Below are 5339 nucleotides of genomic sequence, written 5' to 3'. Positions count from 1 at the left end.
CTTTAGTCTGTTTCTAACTAAATATGCCATGTCTTTATAAATCTCTCGTCATGGCCTAATTTGTATTCAAATTTATAAAGCAACTTTAATGAGATGAGCAGTTGTCAAAGAGAATCAAGAAATCTTCAACTGAGGGGCTAGAGAGATGGCTCAGCAGTTAAGAGCACTGGCTGCTCTTACAGAGGACCTAGGTTTGGTTCCTAGCACCCAGAAATTCATAACTCCAGTTCCAGGAGATCTAATGACCTCTTCTGGTCTCCAAGGGCAATGCACAATCTGGGTGCACTTACATACATGCAGACAATACACTCATATACATAAAATTAAAATAATAAAGAAAATATTTTTTTAAAAAAAGAAAGAAATCCTTAACTGAGCTGTCAAAGTACCACAAGGTACTAACAGGACATTTGAAGGGAAGCGTCATCAATGGACTTACCCAGCCACAGACCCCACATGCTACAAAACCAACCTGCCAGGCATGATGTACCCACTGGTGTAATAGTGCCGTGAATGTTAAGGGGTTAACCAACCACTTTCTGGTTGAATTTAAGGACCTCTCCATAGGAGGAAATTCATACCTAGTACTGTAAGCCTGGTCAAAAGTCCATGGCTGGGGAGGTCATAGACCCTAGGAGGGAATTTATTATTGTTGCTTTGCTAAATGAACATGCTATCAAACTGCCTTCTAAATATTTATGCTTATGCCACTAGATTAATGCTACTCTCAGCCTGGGGCAGAGAAGCTCGTTTTTGCAATGGGCAGTGATTAATACAGAGACTCATAACTGGTCAGCGTGCTGAGAGTAAGTGACTACTGAGTAGTCAGCCCTAAAAAAGAACAACTATATCAGCCTCTGTAGGCTCAGGGAACACTGCATAAGAGAGAGTAGAAGAAATGTAAGAGCTGGAAGATAGGAAGGAGTACTGTAAAACACTGTCTTCTAGACATGACAGTTACACTCATAAGCACACAGCAGTTGTGGGTTCCCTGCATAAGACTGAACCCATCAATATTCCAGCATGGATGGGGAGGAGTACATGAGGCCCTAACAAGATCTGAAGAGCTACTGGGAGTTAGGAGCTGCTGGGGGACAGTCATTTTCCTTCAGAGGTGTAGTCATTGGTAAGTTGCCTATGATCCAGTATGCAACCCCACACATGCACAAGTAAGCATCCTTAGTTAAACTGAATGGGTTATTTGGGGGGAAAAATGAAAGTCTGAGAAGGACGTGTTAGGAAGATGAAGGGTTCCAAGAAGAAGTTAGAGGGGGATAAGAGGTGAGAAGGTGAGTATGATGAAAATACATTATATCCATGTCTGAACTTGTCAAAACATTAAGATTTTTTAAGTCAAAAGAAGAAATCTTCAATTTGAATTTCTTTCAAATAAAATGGTGATACACTGTTTGAAGAAAAAGTCAAAATTCTTAGTGTCACTTTTAATCTGTACCCAAAATTTGACAAAGCACTTATTTTTTAAAAAAATACTTTGATACATGGTAATTTTTGGAGTTAGTTTTGCTATAGCCATTTTTATGACATTTGCCTCAAAAATATATCATTGCTACAAAGATTAATAAGAGTATATTTTTAAATGTTAGGGAAGACCAGAAAAGTGGCTCAGCCAGTAAAGCCCTTGTCTTGCAAAAACCTGATGATCTCTGGCCAAGTGTTGACGAATAGGAGACTGTAGAGTATACAATGGGACTCTTATATGGAACCTCACCCACTCATGGATCAGGGACCATTGCGGATGAGAAGGCAGAAAGATTGTAAGAGCCAGGGCTGGTTCATGAACATATGAGGTGGAAGTTTCCAAGCCAATGGAGGCTTGCTCACAGCAACTGTGGTGTCAGCTCAATCAAACAAGGACCCAAAGGGGAGGTGACAAATAGGTGGCAGGTCAGCATTGGATCAAGAACTATTTGAGACTGGTTGTTGCTGGGTGAGGTTGAACGTGAGTTGCATACAACCACTGTATGGGCTGACTAGACTCCAGTGGACACATTTGCACTGAAGGACATATGGGTACAAATGCCTGAATGAATAGGACTCAGCATGTAGGCAGAGTGTGTAGGGTTTGGTGGAGGGGGGGAGGGAGGCATAGATGGGGGAGGGGTCTGGATTTGAGTGGAAAATGTATGAAAATTTAAAAGCTCAATTAAAAAAAATTTTTGAAAAACCCTGATGAGCTAAGTTCAGTCCTCAGAACCCACATGAAAGGTAGAAAGAGAGAACTGACTCCACAAAGTTGTCATCTGACCTCCATGTACATGTTTCACCCCTCACCACCCAACACATCAAACACACACCAATAACAAGACTTTTTTAATTTAGGAGAAAAAATAATTTAGATCAAGTTACAATATGGAGAGAGAAATACAATAACTCGCCACTGTTTTGCTATGTAAATTTAAAAACACCAATGAACAAAGTGAGTCATGACAGCTCATCACATTCAGAATATTCTTTTCCATTTGTTTGTTTGTTTGTTTGTTTGTGAATAGAGTCCCAGGTAGCCTAGACTAACCTCAAATTGGATATGTAGCCAAAGATGGCCTTGAACTACTGATCTTCCTGCCTCCACTTCTCAAATGCAGGGATTACAGATGAGTGTCACAACCAGCTCTCAAGATGATTCTTTAGGTATTGAAAAATAGATTAATCACCAACTATAAGGTTTTCTAGATAGATGTACAACAATATGCTCCCACTGACACATTTTAAAATGTATGTACTTATGCATGTATACCAAAAGATCTGAAAAGAAAACATATCAGACTACTAAAAGTAATTATACCAATGAGGTAAGACATGAAGGGAGGCTTTCACTTTTTGTTTTATATATGCATGAATGAATTTGTATTGATGAGCGTGCACTGTATTGGTGATAAATAAAATGAGTAAAAGTATAAGTTTTAGGAAGTGTGGTTATGGTGGCACATGCCTTTAATCCCTGAATTCAGGAGGCAGAGGCTCTGAATCTCCTCTGTGAGATCAAGGCTAGCCTGGTCTACACAGCGAGTTCCAGGCCAGCTGCAGTTACAGGGAGACCCTGTCACAAAAAAATAAATAAATACAAGTATGACTAAAGGAGTTAGACATCTTAGACATCAAACAGAAAAATTCATGAATCTTTTTTTAAAGCAAAAATGACAAATAATAAACACGTTAATTTCTTTTTTAATATTTATTATTTTTATTTTATGTATATGAATGCATTGCCTTCATGTAGGTAAGTGCACCTGTGTCATGCAATGCCTGAGGAGGACAGAAGAGACTGTCAGATCCCCTGGAACTGGAGTTACGGACAGTTGTTAGCTGCCATGTGGGTGATGGGATCAAACCTGTGTCTTCTGCAAGAACAGTGTTGTTAACCACTGAGCCATCTCTCCAGCCTCACATGTTAATTTCTTTAGCATATTAAGCTACCAAATAAGTAGGAAATGATCAATCAATAAGTATTTACAAAAATCACTGTAAATAGATACAGAAATTGTTGAAAGGTAAATAATAGCTACACTCACATAGCTTATAATCTAGGGATAGAACCAAGTCTACATGAATGTACACAAAAAAATATGAACCAAGATATAAAATAACCAAGGGACTTTAAGACAAGTGCTTTAGAAACTCAAGATGAATAAATGTTTCATTAGATAATTAATTAATTTAAAGTATTTTAAATTGAAAAAGTGAAGAATTGTAGAGGAGGTGGGCAAGTTTGAGAAGGGGTTTGAAAACAAAATTTAGAACTAGGTAAAAAGCGGCAGAGGGATGATGGGGCTGGGGATCCAGAGGGCTGGAGATGAAGAGATGGCAAGAGAGCAGGAGTGTATTAAAAAACTTGTGAACAAATTCAGGCTCCAACGGGGAGGAAGAGAGAAGCTGGCCATGGAGACGGACTCAATGGCAGAGAGTCTTGGGAAGCTGAAAGGCAGCTGAGGAAGATCTAGGGTGGCAGCCAAGGGATGTGTATCATGGACAGTTTGTAGCCTGACAGTTTGAGGAGGAAAGCAGAGCTTCAGATAGCAAGATAGAAGCTGAAGACAGGAAACCCGGATGAGAGGCTGCAGAAGAGGTGTGAGGTGACAGGTGTCCAAAGCACATGAAAAAAGCCATGGAGGAAACAATAATTATTATTCAGCCTTCTCTCAAATCAGATTCAACAAATACAAAAACGTTTCCCCTAGAGAAAAGGCTTTTGAAGCTGTGTGGTAGAGGAATGCGGAACAGTGTGCCGTTGTGCTACGCCAGGAGTCATGAACACCTCAGTCTTTGGAGTGAGACTATCCTGGATGAAACCACAGTTACTTAAATAGCTCCTGGCACTGCACAGAAAATATAACCTCTTTGTTCCTTAGTTTCTTCACTTTAAGTGGCTATTAAAAAGGTTGTCTACTTGAATTTAACAAATCTCAGTTCAAAAACAAAGGAAAGAGGAAGGAGGGAGGGTGCCCTTGAAATCTCACCTTTACCAGGGCCCTTTCCCTCCACATGGTTTTGCTAGACTCAGAACTTGAAAGGAAAATAAGGCAGAATTCTAAAATTACCCAGAAATCTTCAAATTTTTCCAAAAATCTTTTTCAAAAATTCTTATCTACTTCTTTCCTGCCATTTCCCTTACATCAGTAACATAGTTTATCCATTTCTGTTATTCCTCAATACATATGTTTCCAAAACATGTTTATTCCAAAAGAAACTAAGTCCTATCCCACATTGATAATTTTATTCTACTCCCTCAGTATTTCCTAAAATATGACAATCATCTCTTTCAATTACTCCTGTGCATCGCTGTGATTATTCTTTCATTACTTTATTAACAACTATCTTGTGACCAAATCCACAAGACCTTTGAATATGTATATGGAACATTGTTTTTTCTAATGTGTCACAAGATTTACTATAGGGCTTTCAGGTTCCTGATAGGTAAATGGGTAAACAAATTCAACAGTGAATAATAAAAGGCAGATCCTTCTCTTATCTAAGCACAGTATGGGACTGCAGGACTAGATTCTAATCCTAATTCTACAAACTACTCTACATGTGGCTGTAAAACACAGCAAGAGCTCTGCAAACAATAGCTATTACCAGCATTATCATTATTACCCTCAGGCCAGGATAAGCCCCATTCTCCTGGGAACCTCTTCTGATTAGTCCAGCTTTCACTTAACACTCTTCCCTGAACCATCACAACCCTAAATATCTTTTCTATATCTTTTAACCTGTGACTGTCTCCTTTCTTGTTCTTATAAATATTATTTCTGGTGTGTCTTATAAGTCTAAAGAAATCTGTATTTCACAGAATATTACAATCAGAGACTATATATAGACTA

General features: G+C 38.8%; 1 protein-coding gene across 2 annotated transcripts in view; it reads right to left on the bottom strand.

Moving 5' to 3' along the window:
• Hpse2 (heparanase 2 (inactive)) overlaps nucleotides 1–5339 on the bottom strand; it is a 785472-nt gene that overhangs the window by 767011 nt on the left and 13122 nt on the right. The window lies entirely within an intron of this gene.

Source organism: Nannospalax galili, unplaced genomic scaffold (assembly GCF_000622305.1).
Source record: "Nannospalax galili isolate Female #2095 unplaced genomic scaffold, S.galili_v1.0 scaffold875, whole genome shotgun sequence".
Classification (NCBI taxonomy): Eukaryota; Metazoa; Chordata; class Mammalia; order Rodentia; family Spalacidae; genus Nannospalax; species Nannospalax galili.
Note: the sequence above shows the minus strand (reverse complement) of the source record. Positions and strands in the feature narration are given on the sequence as shown.